Below are 19430 nucleotides of genomic sequence, written 5' to 3'. Positions count from 1 at the left end.
CTGTTTGTTTGTTGTTCGTTTGTTTTTACCACTGAGTTTTGTCTTGACAACACGTCTCTTTACTCTCCTCACATTCATAGGTATGTTTCTGTAATAACATGTGGTTCTGTTTGCCAGTACCACTTCCCTCACTTGCCCTGGTTCCCCTCCAGTGCCCAGTAGCCAGGAATACTGTATTTAAGATTTTAATAGCGTCTAGGAAACCATGTTTTGTTTTGTTTGGACTTTGGTTTTGGGGGTAAGGTTTTGCCATATATCCCTGCCTGGCCTCAAGCTGATAGGAATTGACTTCCCTTGGCCTCTGAACACTGCACGTAAAAACATATACCATCATTCCCCACAGCATTCTACTTTGTCTTTTTAACTCCAGTTAAATCTGTAGCATTACAAAGACTACCATAAAGACATTATCCTCCTAAATTGGTGGCAGGCAGTGCCCTCTGAATCCCTCCTTGAATCAGGCAGGCCTTTGTGACATGTGTATTGTGAGTCTTCCCAGGCTGTGATGCACCTCAAAGGCACAAAAGAATAGGTCACCTCATCTGACTACACAACAGGAGCCACCCACATGCTGCCTCAAAGGGCTGTGACTTCAGAGGCCACATTATATTTCTCTCCCAGATTTAGACAGTTTCCAACACATCCTGTGAAAAGCAAAGAACTCATTCATCTCAAGGGGGGACATTCTGCCCTCATTTCTAGTCACAAGCCCCCCAATTAGGGATATCAGAGATGACCATAAGCTTTCTAAACCTTGAAATACAGTTTTAGTTCATAGGCTCAGAAGATCATAAACCTCCGCAAACAGTGAAAGGGTCTGCTCAGCAGATATTTAAAACTCTCTTCACAGGGATGAAGAGGTGGTTCCAAAGTTAGAAGCACTCCCTGCTCTTGCAGAATCCCCGAGTTTGCTTCCCAGCACCCACGTGACATCTCACAAGCTGCTGAAACTGCACGTGCAGAGGATCTGATGACTCCTTTGACCTCCTGGGCTCCTTCATGCACACGGCGCACATGCAGACTCTCTGGCACACACACATATGTACACATAACAAAATGCACAGAAGTAAATATTAGATGAATAGTCTGGCATAGTGGCACAGGCCTTTCATTCTTGCACTCAGGAGGCAGAGGCAGGCGGATCTCCATGAGTCTGAGGCCAGCCTGGTCTACATAGTCAGCCAGGGCTACATATGAAGACCCTGTCTCAAAAAGTAAAAGTAAACAAATGAACGTCTTGGCCAAGTACAGGCACACATCTTTGTTAATAGGTATGCCATGGGCTGGAGAAGTGGTTCAGCAGTTAAGAGCACCCGTTGTTCTTGTAGAGGACCTGGGTTCAGTTCCCAGCCCACGTGGTAACTGACAAGTTTCTGTAACTTCAGTTCCAGGGGGTCTGGTGTTCTCTTCTGACAACTGTGGGCTCTTGCATACATGTGCACACACTCAGGCACACACATATACACTACATTACAGAGACACACAATTTTTTAAAGTCAGTATATAACTTTTTTTTTTAAGTACAACTTTTTGTTTAGCAACATAGCACTGATTCCACTAAAACATGGATGACACTTGACAGTCAAGGACCTATATGAATCAGTACAAAATGACTAACTCTGGACACCAGGGAAACTCCAAAGTAAAGAATAGTTGGTGTATGCTGTTGCTGGGAGTCAGCCCTGTGGAGGGTGGGATGGGGGTGTTCTTTCTTGTTGGTTCTTCTGGAGGCTGCATGGCTTGGGGGAAGAGCATGGGGGGGGGGAGTAGAAATTCTGGGGTAAGACTTTGTCTTATGCTGGGCAGTGGATTTGTCTTATGAGATATTTAAGGTTGCTGTATAATAAAAAAAAAGTTTACCTATCTAAGTTACTAAGTTCTGTGTTCCTCTGAAGCCAAAGACTACAGTCTCAGGCACTTAGCACCTCATCCTAAAACAGCAGATTAAGTAAAGGATTAGTTGCCAGAGCCTTTTCCCTATTGTCCAGATGCCTCTTGCTTATCCTGCTAGGCGTAAGTTTGGAGCAATAAACTTCTATTGAACCAGGAGAAGAGAATAACACTTGAAGAAAAACTTTTACATAAGTGAATATGCATAATCTCACATAAGTTCATACACAGCTTCAAACATGTAGCGTTCTCATTTATACATTTCCACTCAAATTCAGCTGGGTCCATATTGCATGCATTCTCACAATTACATACACACACATCCATACTTACATATGCATGTGGAGCAAAAGACCAAGCACCGATGCAAAGAGAACCCACTCATTCTGGATGAAAAATGAGCTCCAATCTTTATTGCATAGAGGGAAAAAAAAGCTTCCACTGTCTTAATGCTAAACGAATTAAACATATTTGTAAGAAAAAAGCTTTGTTTTCTTTTTTTTAATTGAGTAGCTTCTTCATTTACATTGCCAATGGTAAAACCTTTCCCAATTTCCCCCTCCCAAAAGCCCCCCTCCCCAAAGATTCCCTACCCCTCCTTCTACCCCCTGCCTCCATGTATATGCCCCTCTACCCGACACACTCCCACCTCCCCCCCACCTCCCATCCCCTGTCCATTTCCCTTTGTTGGGGCCTCTATTGAGCTTTTACCTGACCAAAGACCACTCCTCCCACTGATGCCCAACAAGGCATTCCTCTGCCACATTTTTGGCTAAAACCATGTGTACCCCTTGGTTGATGGTTCAGTCCCTGGGAGTCTTGGGGTGTCTGGATGTCCGAAGTCATTGTTCTTCCCATGGGGCTATAAAACCCTTCAGCTCCTCCGGACCACCTTCCAGATCCTCCGTTGGGGACCCCAAGCCCAGTCCAATAGTTTGTTGCTAATTTCTGCCTCTGTGTTTGTAAGGCCCCTCTGGAGACAGCCATGACATGCTCCTTTTGGTACACGCTTCTTGTCCTGGTGTCAGGGTTTGGTGACTGTTTATAGGATGAATCCCCAGGTAGGGCAGTCGCTGGGTGACCTTTACATCAGACTCTGCTCCACACATTGCCTCCCTTATTGCTCCTGTGAGTATTATGTTCCCTTTCTCAGAGGGAACCATAGCACCCTCACTTAAGTCCTCCTTCTTCTTGAGCTTCCTCTGCTGGATGAATTGCAAATTGTTTATTTTGAGCTTTTGGACTAGCATCTGCTTATTAGTGAGTGCATACCATGTGCATTCTTTGGTGACTGGGTTGCCTCGCTCAGGATGACACTTTCTAGTTCCATCCATTTGCTTAAGAATTTCATGAATTCATTGTTTTTAATAACTGAAAGTACTCCATTGTATATATATATACCACAGTTACTGTATCCATTCCTCTTTTGAAGGACATCTGGGTTCTTTCCAGCTTCTGGCTATTATAAATAAGGCAGCTATGAACATAGTAGAGCATGTGTCCTTAATACATGTAAGAGCACCTTCTGGATATATGCCCAGGAGTGGTATAGCTGGGTCCACTATGTCTAATTTTCTGAGGAATCGCCAAACTGATTTCCAGAGTGGTTTTACCAGCTTGCAATCCTACCAACAATGGAGAAGTTTTCCTCTTTCCCCACATCCTCTCCAGCATCTGCTGTCCCCTGAGTTTTTCATCTTAGCCATTCTGGTGTAAGGTGGAATCTCACTGTTGTTTTGATTTGCACTTCCCTGATAACTAAGGATGCTGAACATTTCTTTAGCTGCTTTAGAGCCATTTGAGTTTCCTCAGTTGAGAATTTCCTGTTTAGCTCTGTACCCCATTTTTTAATAGGGTTATTTGACTCTCTGGAGACTAACTTCTTGAGTTCTTTGTATACACTGGATATTAGCCCTCTATCGGATGTAAAGATCTTTTCCCAATTTGTTGGTTGCCATTTTGTCCTATTGACTATGTCCTTTGCCTTACAGAAGCTTTGCAATTTTATGAGGTCCCATTTGTCGATTCTTGTTCTTAGAGCATAAGCCATTGGTGTTCTGTTCAGAAACTTTTCTCCTGTGCCCATGTGTTCAAGGTTTGTCCCCACTTTCTCCTCTATAAGCTTCAGTGTGTCTAATTTTACGTGTAGATATTTGATCCACTTGGACTTGAGCTTTGTACAAGGAGATAAGAATGGATCAATTTGCATTTTTCTGCATGCAGACCTCCAGTTGATCCAGCACCATTTGTTTAAAATGCTGTCTTTTTTCCACTGATGTCTTTAGTTCCTTTGTCAAATAGCAAGTGACCATAGGTGTGTGGGTTCTTTTCTGGGTCTTCAATTCTATTCCATTAATCTTTCTGCCTGTCTGCATACCAATACCAAACAGTTTTTATCACTATGGCCATTTTTCCTATATTGATCCTGCCAATCCATGAACATGGGAATCTTTCCATCTTCTGAGACTTTCTTCCATTTCTTTCTTCAGAGACTTAAAGTTCTTGTCATATAGACCCTTCACTTGATTTGTCAGGGTCACACCTAGGTATGGAATTTTATTTGGGACTATTGTGAAGGGTGTCATTTCCCTAATTTCTTTCTCATCTTGAGGTCAGTGATGGTGATTCCCCCAGAATATCATTTGTTGTGTAGAATAGTTTTTGCTATCCTGGGTTTTTTGTTATTCCAGGTGAATTTGAGAATTGCTCTTTCTAGATTTATGAAGAATTGATTTGGAATTTTGATGGGGATTGCCTTGAGTCTGTAGATTGCTTTCGGCAAGATGACCATTTTTACTATATTGATCCTGTCAATCCATGGACATGGGAATCTTTCCATCTTCTGAGACTTTCTTCCATTTCTTTCTTCAGAGGCTTAAAGTTCTTGTCATATAGACCCTTCACTTGCTTCGTCAGGGTCACACCTAGGTATGAAATATTATTTGGGACTATTGTGAAGGGTGTCATTTCCCTAATTTCTTTCTCATCTTGTTTATTCTTTGAGTAGAGGAAGTCTACTGATTTGCTTGAGTTAATTTTATATCCAGCCACTTTGCTGAAGTTGTTTATCAGCTTTGAGTTCTCTGGTAGAAGTCGTGGGGGTTGCTTAAGTATACTATCATATCATCTGCAAATAGTGATAGTTTGACTACTTCCTTTTCAATTTGTATACCTTTGGCCTCTTTTTGCTGCCTGATTGCTCTGGCTCAGACTTCAAGTACTATATTGAATAGATAGGAAGAGAGTGTGCAACCTTATCTGGTCCCTGATTTTAGTGGGATTGCCTCAACTTTCTCTCCATTTAGTTTGATGTTGGCTACCAATTTGCAGTATATTGCTTTCACTATGTTTAGGTATGGGCCTTGGATTCCCGATCTCTCCAAGACTTTTATCATGAAGGGATGCTGAATTTTGTCAAAAGCTTTTCAGCATCTAATGAAATGACCATGTGGTTTTTTTCCTTTAGTTTGTTTATGTAGTGAATTACATTGACAGATTTCCATATATTGAACTATCCCTGCATCCCTGGGATGAAGCCTGCCTTGATCGTGGTGAATTATAGTTCTGATACATTCTTGGATTCGGTTGACCAGGATTTTGTTCAGTATTTTTGCATCAGTGTTCATGAGGGAGATTGGTCTGAAGTTCTCCTTCCTCGTTTGGTCTTTGTTTGGTTTAGGTATAAGTGTGATTATGGCTTCATAGAATGAGTTGGGTAGTGTTCCTTGAGTTTCTATTTCATGGAAAAGTTAGAAGAGTATCGGTATTAACTCTTCTTTGAAGATCTGATAGAATTCCCCGCTAAACCCATCTGGTCCTGGGCTTTTCTTTGAAGGGATACTATTAATGACTGCTTCTATTTCCTCAGGACTTATGGGATATTTAGATGGTTTATCTGATCCTGTTTTAACATTAGCACCTGGTATGTATCTAGAAAGTTATCCATTTCATCCAGGTTTTCAAACTTTGTTGAGTATAAACTCTTGTAGTAGGATCTGATGATTTTTTGAATTTCCAGTTTCTGTTGTTATGTCTCCCTTTTCATTTCTGATTTTATTAATTTGGATACTGTCTCCCTGCCCCTTAGTCTGGCTAAGGGTTTATCTATCTTGTTGTTTTTCAAAGAACCAGCTCCTTGTTTTGTTGATTCTTTGTATAGCTATTTTTGTTTCTGCTTGGTTGATTTCGGCTCTAAGTTTGATTATTTCCTGCCTTCTACTCCTCTTGGGGATATTTGCTTCCTTTTGTTCTAGAGCCTTCAAGTGCACTGCCAAGCTGTTAGTGTAATCTCTCTCCATTCTCTTTTTGGAGGCAACACTGAGCTATGAGTTTTCCTCTTAGCATTGCTTTCATTGTGTCCCATAAATTTTGGTATGATGTGTCTTCATTTTTATTGAATTCTAAAAAGTCTTTAATTTTTTTCTTTATTTCTTCCTTGACCAAGCTATCTTTGAGAAGAACATTGTTCAAAGTCCATGTGTATGTGTGTTTTCCATTGCTTTTGTTTGAGCTTAAGAACAGTCTTAGGCCGTGGTGATCTGATAAGATACATGGAATAATTTCAATATTTCTATATCTGTTGAGGCCTGTTTTGTGACCAATTATATGGTCACTTTTGGAGAAGGTACCATGAGGTGCTGAGAAGAAGGTATATTCTTTTGCTTTAGGGTGGAATGTTCTATAAATATCTGTTAGATCCAGTTGGTCCATAACTTCAGTTAGTTTCACTGTATCTCTGTTTAGTTTCTGGTTCCATGACTTGTCCATTTTTGACAGTGGGGTGTTTAAGTCTCCCACTATTATTGTGTGGGGTGCAATGTGTGCTTTGAGCTTTAGTAAAGTTTCTTTTATGAATGTGGGTGCCCTTGCGTTCGGAGCATAGATGTTCAGAATTGAGAGTTCATCTTGGTAGACTTTTCCTTTGACTAGTATGAAGTGTGTCCCTCCTTATCTTTTTTTTTTTTTAACAACTTTTGGTTGAAAGTCAATTTTATCTGATATAAGAATGGGCACTCCAGCTTGTTTCTTGGGGCCATTTACTTGGAAAATTGTTTTCCTTTCTTTGACTCTTAAATAGTGCCTGTCTTTGTCACTGAGGTGGGTTTCTTGTATGCAGCAAAACATTGGGTCCTGTTTAAGTATCCAGTCCGTTAGTCTATGTCTTTTTATAGGAAAATTGAGACCATTGATATTAAGAGATATTAAGGAAAAGCGATTGTTGCTTACTGTTATCTTCTTAATTAAAGTGACATTCTGGTTGTGTATCTATCTTCTATTGGGTTTGATGAAAGATTACCTTATTGATTTTTCCACAGTGTGGTCTTGTGTTGGTATTTTCCACCCATTATCCTTTGCAGAGGTGGATTTGTGGAAAGATACTGTGTAAATTTGCTTTTGTCATGGAATGTATTGTTTTTACCATCTATGGTAATTGAAAGTTTTGATGTGTATAGTAGTCTGGGCTGACATTTATGTTCTCTTAGGGTCTGTATGATATCTGCCCAGGCTCTTCTGGCTTTCATATTCTCTGGTGAGAAATCTGGTGTAATTCTGATAGGTCTACCTTTATATGTTACTTGACCTTTTTCTCTCACTGCTTTTAATATTCTTTCTTTGTTTAGTGCATTTGGTGTTTTGATTATTATGTGACCGGAGGAATTTCTGCTCAGGTCCAATCTGTTTGGAGTTCTGTAGACTTCCTGTATGTTCATGGGCATCTCTTTCTTTAGATTAGGGAAGTTTTCTTTTATAATTTTGTTGAAGATATTTATTGGGTCTTTAAGATGTAAATCCTCACTTTCTTCTATTCCTATAATCCTTAGGTTTGGTTTTCTCATTGTGTCCTGGAGTTCCTGGATGTTTTGGGTTACAAGCTTTTTGCATTTTGCATTTTCTTTGATGGTTGAATCAATGATTTCTATGGAATCTTCAGCATCCGAGTTTCTTCTATCTCTTGTATTCTGTTGTTGATGCTTACATCTATGACTCCTGAATTCTTTCCAAGGTTTTCTATTTTCAGAGATGTCTCACTTTGTGATTTCTTTGTTGATTCTATTTCCAGGTTTAGATCCTGGATAGTTTTGTTCAGTTCCTTCACTTGTTTGTTTGTTTTTGCCTGAAACTCTTTAAGAAATTTTTGTGTTTCCTCTTTAAGGGCTTCTACCTGTTGGTCCATGTTCTCCTGTGTTTCTTTTAGGGATTTTTGTGATTCCTCTTTAAGGGTTTCTGCATGTTGACCCATGTTCTCCCGTTATTCCCTATGGGATTTTTGTATTGCCTCTTTAAGGGTTTCAACCTGTTGACCCATATTCTCCCGTATTTCTTTAAGAGAGTTTTGTATTTCCTCTTTAAGGGCTTCTATCTTTTGATCCATATTTTCTTGTCTTTCTTTAAGGGATTTTTGTGCTTCTGTTGACCCATGTTCTCTTGTATTTCTTTAAGGGAGTTATTTATGTCCTTTTTGAAGTCCTCCATCAGCGATATGAGATATGATTTTAAATCTGGTTCTTGCTTTTCTGATGTGATGGAGTATGCAGGATTCGCTGTTGTGGGAGAACTGGGAGCCATGTTGCCTTGGTTTCTGTTGGTAATGATCTTGCATTTGCCTTTGGCCATCTCGTTATCTCTGGTGTTAGCTGGTCTTGCTGACACTATCTTCTCTATTCTGCAGGTCTGTGTTTCTGTACTCCTGGGATTCTCTTTCTGTCCAATGCCCTGCAAACAGCTGATCTCCAAGAAGTATCAGGCGATGGGGTCTCCCCTGTGGCAGACTTGGAAAGGGTCGAATGCCCTGCTCCTGCCAATTCTTGAATGCCCTACTCCTGTAGGTTCCCTAATACCCTGCTTCTGTAGGTTCTCTAGAGAGTATCACGAAGTGGTGTCCTCTCTGTGCCAGATATGGTGCAGGTCTCCTACATTCAACGTCAAGGGGCAGTGATGGGGAAGGAGGAAGGGGTAGAAGGGGCGGAAGGGGATAGGCGAACCAATACCCTGCTCCTGTCTGTTCTCTAGAGAGTATCAGGAAGCGGTGTCCTCTCTGTGCCAGATGTGGTGCAGGTCTCCTTTGTTTCTTTTAATAAGACTAAGCCTGCCTTGTCCTTACCATGGTGTCAGAGACCAAACCCTAGAAAACCAGAGTTTCAACAACCCTCACCTTGAAAGTTCACTGACCTTGCAGTTTACAGCAACCCTCCCCCCCCCCCCACACACACACAAGGCTGATCAACCGGTTCTCATTCTGGCCGAACACCTGGGATGGTCTGGGCGGAAGCAGCATTCCAGGAAAGCTGCAGATGCCTCTAGCCGGGAATCAATTTCCACCCCATGATCTTTCCTCCTTCTGTGCTTCTAGTATCCCCCTCAACCTCTCCTTACTTCCTCTTACTGAGGGTTCATAACCAGGTGTTTAACATTTCATTAAAGAGGCCTTGACAAAGACACCCCGATTGCTTGGCCTCCCTCTTCTTTCTCACCCGTTTCTCTCTTTCAGGCTTGGGTTCTCCTTGACACCCCGAATTACTAGGTCCTGCTGGTCGGGACAAGTGGAGCCCTATGTGGTGCTCGAGATACAAACCTTCATCGGATGGAAATCCCAAAGGAGAAGGCTGCCGCAGCGAAAAAAGTCATTGGGAGGAGATACTCTCACCACTCATGGGAGAAAGTTTCCTTCAGTAAGTTTTCATTTCCATCCCATAAGAAATGGGCCATTTTCTAAAGAAGCGGTCTTCATTAGAGACCTGAAAGCTTCTCTCAGGGAAAGGGGAGTTGAGTTAAAAAGAAGGATTTGGTAAAAAAAAAAATTTTATAGATCATAGATGGTTCATCATAGATGGATAAAAAAATGGCAAAAGTGGATCGAGAACTAAATGAAAAATTGACCAGGCAGGGCCCTGACGCTGTTCCTGCCACTGCTTTTTCTTACTGGGGGCTCATTCGTGATGTAATAGGGAGTGCGAATGAGGACCCTGACAGACAGCAGCTTTTGTCGGTCACTGAGTATTGCCTCGGCCCTTTGTCTTGGGCAGCTTCAGTGACCTCACTTTCCCCTAAAAAGAATTCTTCAAAACCTTCCTTGGTCGTTAGACAGGTCTGAGTTCCCGCCATCCACTCCTGTGACTTCTCTTTATCCTCCGCTCCTGAGGGATCCATCCCCCTCTGATATGCCATTAATTAATCCAGGCTTTAAGAGACCCCATGATAAGGAGCCTTTAGATCTTGAGAATACAGCTGCCATGGAGGAGGAGGCGGCTCTTTACCATAATTCCGACCGACTGCCGCTCGCTCCAGCCCCTCCACATGGCCTGCCACCCTTTACCCAGCGATAAGCACGCAGCGCAGCCCCTCTCAGCCACGTTCCTCAGACCTTTACTGGGTCCAGGCAATCACCAGAGATTGTCTTATACTCAGCCTTAAAATAAATGGTAAAAGCTTTGAGGGCATCTTAGACTCAGGCGCTGATTTTACTGTGATCTCGCAAAGTGCTTGGCCCCCTCCTTGGCCTTTGCAAGCTTCTCTGACCCATCTGCTGGGGATTGGACAATCAAAAATTACTCTCCAGAGCTCACAGTTGCTGACTTGGGAGGACAGTGAGGGAAATACTGGCTCTACTCAGCCCTTCGTGGTCCCTGGTCTGCCTGTTAACCTCTGGGGAAGAGGCATTCTCTCTCAAATGAAAGTCCTTATGTGTAGTCCCAATGAGGCTATTGCTCAACAAATCCTCTCCCAAGGCTATCTCCCTGGACAGGGAAATAGGCAAATATGGACAAGGGAGACCCATGCCGGTAGCTACCGCTCCCAAGATGGATCACGCAGGCCTAGGTTACAATACCCATTTTTCATAAGGGCCATTGCTCCCCCTGCATGCCAGGCAGATAAGATGCCTCCCTGCTAAAAAGTTGTCCACAGCCATGGAGTTAGTGCAGGAACAGCTGGCCCTAGCTGAGCTCTCTGAGGGAGAAGTCAGAGACTGCTGCTGAGGCGGCCGGAGAAAAACCACTCACGGGCAGCATGTAAGACTTGGACTGCAAAGAAATTCCTGGGCTCTCCTCCCCTGCCACCATTCTCCACAGGTGTGTATGTTCACCTAGGCACCCCCCTTCCCCCTTGTTAAATATTAAACAAGAGAAAAAGCAGGTTTCAGAAAAGCAGTTTTTCCATGTGTAGAACGTGGTATCAAAAAAAGAAAAAAAAATGGTTAGAAGCTATTTCAAAACTCTCCTGATGAGGACTGTTGTTTGTCCTTGGTGTAACAAAACCTGTTCATATGTGTGTCAATTTGTGTTGTCCATTGTTTTGTTTGACTGAATGATTGGTTGTTTTTATGTTTTGTGTTAAAAAAGAAAGAAAATAATGGTAAAAAAGCTTTATCTGCCAGCAGTCCTGACATTCTGCAATTTACACAGAGGAAGCTAATTCAAGAATAAGAGTCAAAACACAGCTGGAGAAAAAAAGCCGCTTTAGAGAAGGAAGCCTCAAGATTTGGGAAAACTTTGGTTTAACTTATGAAATTCGTGTAATTGCTTTATTCTTGTTTTTACTTGGTCTTAATGGTATAAGGTTTTACATATCTTGACTATAGAGCTATAAATTAATTGGCTATGCTTTAAAAGGTATAGTGTTATTAAGAAAAGGTTAGTTTAAAACTGGTGATTCTGTGTCGGAGCCATCTTAACTAGCTACACGTGGCATGACGCAACCCAGGAAATACAGGCCTCTAAGATGCTTCTAAATTGGCTTGGTGTTTTGTGTGAATCTTGGCCTGGAGATTGGATTTATAAGAAATACGATTTAAAATAATGTCTCTTTAATAAGTTATACTGCCATACACTTGAACATAAGAACAGGCAGACAAACCTTGTGCTGTAAAAATGATGTGTTTGCCATTGATTTTAAAGAAAATAGATTGTTTAAAATTGGGATTTGCTTCTAAAGTTATAGTTATGCTGTTGCTAGTGTGTCATTGGCTGCAGTTTTAAGTTTACAGTCTGGTTAAAGGCTCACGATTCTTAACATATTTTGTAATTAAGATAATTTTAAGAGTGATACAGCTGTGGTCATTATAGGCCAATTGCCACTTTTCCACAAGTTTATAGGCTACAATGGTAGAAGCAAAATTTAACCCTCCAAGATTAAAAAGGAGATTTCAGTGGAAATTTATTTGATATCAAACAGGCTAATTGACTACTATGAAACTAGAATTTTTCCGGGAACCCTGGAATTGCAAGTTCCTTTTGTTAGTCAATCCTCAAAATGTCCTTGCTGGACTGGACAGGCAGGTTTGGGTCTGCTCTTAGATAAAAGGCTCAGATTAGAAGATGGTTACTTTGAGGAACTGCATATAATGTCCTTGCCAAGGACTCAAGGTGGGTCCTTGGGCAACAACAACAACAACAACAACAATAACAACAACAACAACAACAAAGGAATTTACATTTGAATTAATGCAAGGGCTGCCTCAGGGGAAGCTAGTAAGGAAGCTTGTGTTTTTGCCTTGCAGGCCTCAACTGAGGAGTGTTTGGCTAAAAGAACATTTTTGAAATACTTATCTAAGTGTGGTTTAAAATACAGTTCAAAACTATGAAAGGTCAATACGGCTATGAAATTTGGCCTCTCTACTCCATACAAAATTATAGACGTGAAGGGTTGTTTTTTGCTTTACATTCTGATAATTATAAAAGCTTTTGTTTCTAACTTTAAAGAAGCAATAAAGTAATTTCATTAGAAGGTTTTTTTCTTTAAGGAATGGCGAGTAGCCTTACCTTAAGTGAGAAAAGATGTTTTGTCTCTGTTTCAATACAAGAAGCTAGGATCTTAAATTTTTCAGTGTATAATGTTCATGGAATGTTGTTACAGGCCTTGCTCCTAACTATGGACTTCTAGAATTTTTACATTAATGATTTTTAAAGGTTGTTAGGATATATTAATTGGCTTTATCTTATATTAACCTCATCTTAAGCTTGCCCTGGGAAGACCTAAACCTGTTTTCAAGGTAAAAAAGTTTGTTCCTTGTTTCAAACAGCAAGCAAATTGGTTATTACAAAACATTGATGGTTGATTTATTTCATGGCAAGCCTTTTTTTTTAGGCAAACTTAATAACTGTTATCTAAAACATAAATTGTTAAAAAATATGCCTCTATACATATTTTATATTGTTATAGATTTATTCATGCATCCTATAAAAATGCATCTACTATGGGAGTAAAACTCATAATTAGATTACATGTTTATTCTTTTGAGTGTCCCTTTGCTTCAGCACAGATAATTGAATTGGGTGCTGTAGCTGGTCTTCTTAAAATGTTAAAAATCAAACTTTTGATTTATATATTAATATATATATATATAGCTCATGGCTTACAATTTCTTGAAATTGTTTCTTTTTTAATGCTACTAATTCTTAACTTTTTTTATAAATGCAATTCAAAAAATTAATCAAAATATACATATGACTATTGACAGCCTTTCAAGCTTTCTAGTTATAACTGTTTTTACAGATGTTATTTTTATACAGAATGTTCCAAATCAGATTAAGACATATTATAGCTAATTATTATAGTCAGCCATTTGAGATGTTTTATTAACAACATCTATTAGTCATATTACTGAGATTCCTCATAATTCGCAGAGACAAGATATTATGGAACAGGCCCATAGAACTTTACAACAATATTTTTATAATATAAGAAGGGAGAATCATATCACTATATGCCCCCAAAATTTAAAAATTTTAATGCCAGGGAACGCTCAGTCTAGAGTATGCTGATGCTGAGACTTCTCCCTGGCTTTCCACCTTGCCCCCCAGCCTTTTGGGGCCCCTTGTGGGTCTTTTGTTGCTTTTGTCATTTGGCCCCTGGGCTTTTAACAGATTAACCAGTTTCGTTAAATCACAGATCAATTCTGCCTTAAACAGACCAGTTGCAGTTCACTACCATCGGCCTGACATCGAGGCTCAGCCAAAGACCTCTCTTCCACCAACAAGGAGGTAACAACCATCTGCCTTCAGTTCTCCACCCTTGCTACAGGCACAGAGCCTTCTTGGTTCCGTAGGCTGTGGAAACGTCAATGACAGGGAGGGCGACCTCCAGCTCCTAATAGTGGCTGAGGGCCATAAGCTGTGGAATAGCCAATGACGGGAAATATTGTGGTGCCACGAGCCAGATGCACACCGCCTATTGGCTGCAGGGTGACTCCATGGCGGGATTATTGTGAGTCCACTACCTGGATGCCCATCACGACCACCAAGGGCCTGATGAAGCCATTGGAGTGGGATGTGATGCCAGGAGTGGGTGCAACTTACATAGCCTAAGGCAGAGGCCATGCCCTACAAGGGTCTAAAAAGGCCTAGTTACTGCAGTGCTGGAGGTGGGGGCAAAACCACATAGCCTAAAACAGGCTCTCCACTGACCCTCTTTCCATAGCCACCCCCCAACTTAAGAAAGAAAAAGGGGGGATATGTCGGAGACCAAACCCTAGAAAACCAGAGTTTCAACAGTCCTCACCTTGAAAGTTCACAGACCTTGCAGTTTACAGCAAACCCCCCCCCCCGCCCCCCCTTCTTCACACAGGCTGATCAACCAGTTCTCATCCTGGCCGAACACCTGGGATGGTCTGGGCGGAACCAGCATTCCAGGAAAGCTGCAGATGCCTCTAGCGGAGTCAATTTCCACCCCGATGACCTTTCCTCCTTCTGTGCTTCTACTATCCCCCTCAACCCCTCCCTACTTCCTCTTACTGAGGGTTCAAAACCAGGTGTTTTGTGGTTCATTAAAGAGGCCTTAACAAGACACCCTGATTGCTTGGCCTCCCTCTTCTTTCTCGCCCGTTTCTCTCTTTCAGGCTTGGGTTCTCCTCGACACCCCGAATTACTAGGTCCTGCAGGTCGGGACACCATGGAACCTGTTCTGTATCATGGTAGGGAGAAACCTGTCTGCCCCTTCTGCTCTCTCTGCAGTCTTCTTTTTTCCTAAAGAGCTGATACTTTCAAGTCCCCTCTCCTGATCTACCCAAGCCACCTCTGTCTCTTGTCATCAGTACTTGCCTTAGCCGCTATGTCTGCCATTTGTCCCTCAAGGACATTGCTACTTTCATCTGTGTAGTGTTTGGCTGACTTTTTTCTACAAGTTGATTCTATTAGCCAGCTTCACTAAAGTAGATACCCACTTTTTGAGTTTGAGAGAAGTGTAGCTAGGTTTAACATGTTTTCTAGTTTGAGAGGCATATTAGTCCAATATAACATCTTTTAAAAAATATTTATTTACATCCCAAATGTTGCCCTTCTTCTGGTCCTCCATCACAGAATTCCTCCCCCATCACCCCTGAAAGGGTGTCCCCCTACACCTGCCCACCCTGGAGCATCAAATCTCTACAGGATTAGGTACAACCTTCCTTACTGAGGACAGGCAAGGCAAGCAACCCTCTGCTACGTATGTGCTGGGGGCCTCAGACTGGTGCATGTATGCTCTTTGGCTGTTGACTCAGTTTCTGGAGTATCCCAGGGGTCCAGGTTGCTTGACATTGTTGGTCTTCCTATGGGATTGCCATCCCCCTTCAGTTCCTTCAGTCTTTCCCCTCAACTCTTCCATAGGAGTCCCTAACCTCAGCCCAGTGCTTGGCTGTGAGTATCTGCATCTGTCTCCGTCAGTTGCTGGTAGAAACTCTCAGAGGACAGCCATGGTAGGCTCTTGTCTGCAAGCACAACATAGATAGCATCAGCAATAGTGTCAGGGTTTGGTGCCTGTCCATGGGATGGATCCCAAGTTGGGCAAGCCACTGGTCAGCCATTCCTTCGGTCTCTGCTCCATGTTTGTCCCTGCATTTCTTTTCCACAAGAGCAATTTTGAGTTGAAAGTTTTGAAGGTGGGTTGGTTTCCTCATCTCTCCACTGGGATCCTGTCTGATTATTAGAAGTGATCTCTTCAGGTTCCATATCCCCACTCTTGGGCCTTTCTGCTAAGGTCACCTACATTGAGTCCTGGGAGCCTCCCCATCCCAAGTCTCTGGGACTTTCTAGAGGCTCCCCACAACCTACACCACTGGCAGCTGCATATTTCCTTGATTTTCATGGCCTTTTAGACCCCTATCCTGTTAACCCCCATACCAGAACCTGCCCCCTTTTCCCTCTCCCACCCTCAAATCCGGGTCCCTCCCTTGCTCTTATCCCATGATTATTTTGTTCCCTCTTCTAAGTGGGATTGAAGCATCCTCACTTGGGCCTTCCTTCTTGTTAAACTTCTTAAAGTCTGTGGCTTGTGTCATGGGTATTCTGTACTTTTTGGCTAATATCCACTTATCAGTAAGTATATGTCATGTATGTCCTTTTGGGATACCTCATTTAGGATGATATTTTCTAGTTACATCTATTTGCCTGCAAACTTCACAATGTCCTTGTTTTTGGTAGAGTAGTGCTCCATTGTGCAAATGGACCACAATTTCTGTATCCATTCTTTGGTTGAAGGATATCTGGGTTGCTTTCAACTTCTGAATATTACAAATAAGGCTGGTGTGAACATTTTGGACCATTTATCCTTGTCATATGGTGAGGCATCTTTGGGGTATGTGCCCAGGAGTGGTACAGCTGGGCCTTCAGGTAGACCTATCTTCAATTTTCCGAGGAAATGCCAGATTGATTTCCAGAGTGGTTGTACCAGTTTGCAATCCCATCAGCAATGGAGGAGTGTTCCTCTTTCTCTGAATCTCCTTGCCAGCATCTCCTGTCACCTGAGATTTTTATCTTAGTCATTCTGATTGGTGAGAGGTAGAATCTCAGGGTCATTGTGATTCCCATTTCCTTGATAACTGAGGATGTTGACCATTTCTTTAGTTGCTGTTTATACTAACCCACAGAAGCTGTAACTCACAGAAGAGAACCACGAGAACAAGAGAGTTAAAAATTCCAGCATAGAGATCAGGGTTCAGCAACTCCTGGCATTATATTACATAAGGAGTTACTAGCAGTTGCTAGCAGCTAGTGGAGGGAGTTTCCTCTCTCTCTCTCTCTCTCTCTCTCTCTCTCTCTCTTTCTCAAATGTTGTCCCCTCTCCCCTTTGCCTCTAATAGGGTACTCCCTCAACTACCCACCCACTCCTGCCTCACCCCTGTACCATCCACCTATGTTGATCCCCCTATGTTGAGGCAACAAGCCTTCACAGGACTAAGTGTCTCCCCTCCCATTGATACCAGATAAGGCAATCCTCTACTATATATGTATTAGGAGCCATGGACCAACTCATGTATACTCTTTGGTGGTTTATTTCCTGGGAGCTCAGAGTGTTCTGGCTAGTTGATATTGTTGTTCTTCCTATGGGGTTGCAATCTCCTTTAGCTCCTTTAGTCCTTCCCCTAACTCTTCTATTGAGGTCCCTGGGCTCAGTGTAATAATTGGCTGTGATATCTGAATCTGTCTTAGGTGCTGGCAAACCTTCTCAAAGGACAGCCATACCAGGCCCCTGTCTTCAAGCACTTCTTGGCATCAGCAATAGTGCTGGGGTTTGGTGATGCCTTGGATGAATCCCAAGGTTGGGTAGTTTCCTTCTGTCTCTGTTCCATTTTTTGTCCCTGCATTTCTTTTAGACAGGAACAATTCTAGGTTAAAGATTTTGAAATGGGTGGATGACCACATCCCTCCAACAGGGGCCATGTCTACCTACTGGAAGTGGCCTCTTCAGGTTCTATCTCTTCCCTGCTTCTGGGCATTTCAGCTAATGTCATCCCCATTGGGTCCTGGGAGCCTCTTGTGTCCCTGGCTTCTGCGTTTTTCTAGTGGTTCCCCTGCCCCTGTTCTCTACTCCCTACTGCTATCTATTTCTACGTATTGTCCTGGCTCTCTGGGCTTCTCTCCAATCTCTTCCAATTTCTTCCCATACCTGATCCTGACCCCTCTTTTTCCCTCCCACTCCCCTCTTCCTTAGGTCCCTCCCTCTCTCTGTCTTCTGTGATTATTTTGGTCCCCCTTCTAAGTGGGAATGAAGCATCCACACTTGGGTCTTCCTTCGTGTTAAGCTTCATATGGTCTGTGAGTTGTATCACGGATATTCTGAACTTTTAGTGATACATTGTCATTTTTATTTTTAATTCTTATCCATTTGAACTCCTTTTGTTGTCTAATTGCTGTAGCAAGAACTTTGAGTACTATGTTAAATAAATAGGGATAGAGTAGGCATCCTTGTCTTGTTTCTGATTTTAGTGGGTTTGCTTCAAGTCTCTCTTCTTTTAATTTGATGTTGTCTGTTGGTTTGCTGTATATTGCTTTTATTATGTTTAGGTGTGTGCCTTGAATTTCTGATCTTTCCAAGAAGGTATGTTGTATTTTGTCAGAGGCTTTTTCAGCATCTAATGATCATGTAGTTTTTTCGAGTTTGTTTATATAATGAATTATACATTGATGAATTTCTACATATTGAACCATCCCTGCATCCTTGAGGTGAAGCCTACTTGATTTTGGTGAATGATCAGTTTGCAATTATATTGAGTATTTTTTAATTGATATTCATAAGGGAAATTTGTCTGAAGTTCTTTTTCTTTGTTGGGTCTTTGTGTGGTTTAGGTATCAGCTTCGCTGTGGCTTCATAGAACAAATTAAGTAGTGTTCCTTCTGTTTCTATTTTGTGAAATAGTTTGAGAAGTATTGGTATTAGCTCTTCTTTGAAGGTCTGATAGAATTCTGCACTAAAATCACTTACTCCTGGGCCTTTTTGGTTAGGAGACTTTTATTAACTGCTTCTATTTCCTTTTGTGTTATGGGACTGTTTAGATAGTTTATCTGGTCCTGATTTAACTTTGGTACCTGGTATTTGTCTAGAAAATCATCCATTTCATCTAGAATTTCCAATTTTGTTGAGTATAGGCTTTTGTAGTAGGATTTGATGATTTTTTTAAAATGTCCTCAGTTTCTGTTGTAATGTCTCCCTTTTCATTTCTGATTTTGTTAATTTGGATACCATCTCTGTGCACTTTAGTTAATTTGGCTAAGCTTAGTTATATCTTGTTTTCTCAAAGAACCAGTTCTTAGTTTTGTTTGTTCTTTGTATAATTCTCATTGTTTTCTGTTTGGTTGGTTTCTGCCTTGAGTTTGGTTATTTCCTTCCATCTACTCCTTTTGGGCGTTTTGCTTCTTTTTACTTTTAGAGATTTCAGGTGTGAAATTAAGTTGCTAGTATGGGATCTCTCCAATTTCTTTATGAATGCACTTAGTGCTATAAATTTTAGTCTTAACACTGCTTTCATTGTAACCTATAAGTTTGGGTATGTTTTGGCTTCATTATTTAATTCTAGAAAGTCTAATTTTTTTCCTTATTTTTTTTCCCTATCAGAGTTGAGAGAGTTGTTCAGTTTCCATTAGTATGGGCTTTCTATTGTTTCTCTTGTTGTAGTCCAGTCTTAGTCTGTAGTGATCTGATAGAATGCAAGGGGTCATTTCAAGCTCCTTGTAGGGGCTTGTTTTGTATCAGATCATGTAGTCAGTTTTGGAGAAGGTCCTGTGAGGTCCTGAGAAGGTATATTTTGTTTTGGAGTGAAATGTTCTACAGATATCTGTTAAATCTATCTG

Source organism: Apodemus sylvaticus, chromosome 15, assembly GCF_947179515.1.
Source record: "Apodemus sylvaticus chromosome 15, mApoSyl1.1, whole genome shotgun sequence".
Classification (NCBI taxonomy): domain Eukaryota; kingdom Metazoa; phylum Chordata; class Mammalia; order Rodentia; family Muridae; genus Apodemus; species Apodemus sylvaticus.
The sequence above is the reverse complement of the archived record's forward strand: the minus strand, read 5'-3'. Positions refer to the sequence as shown.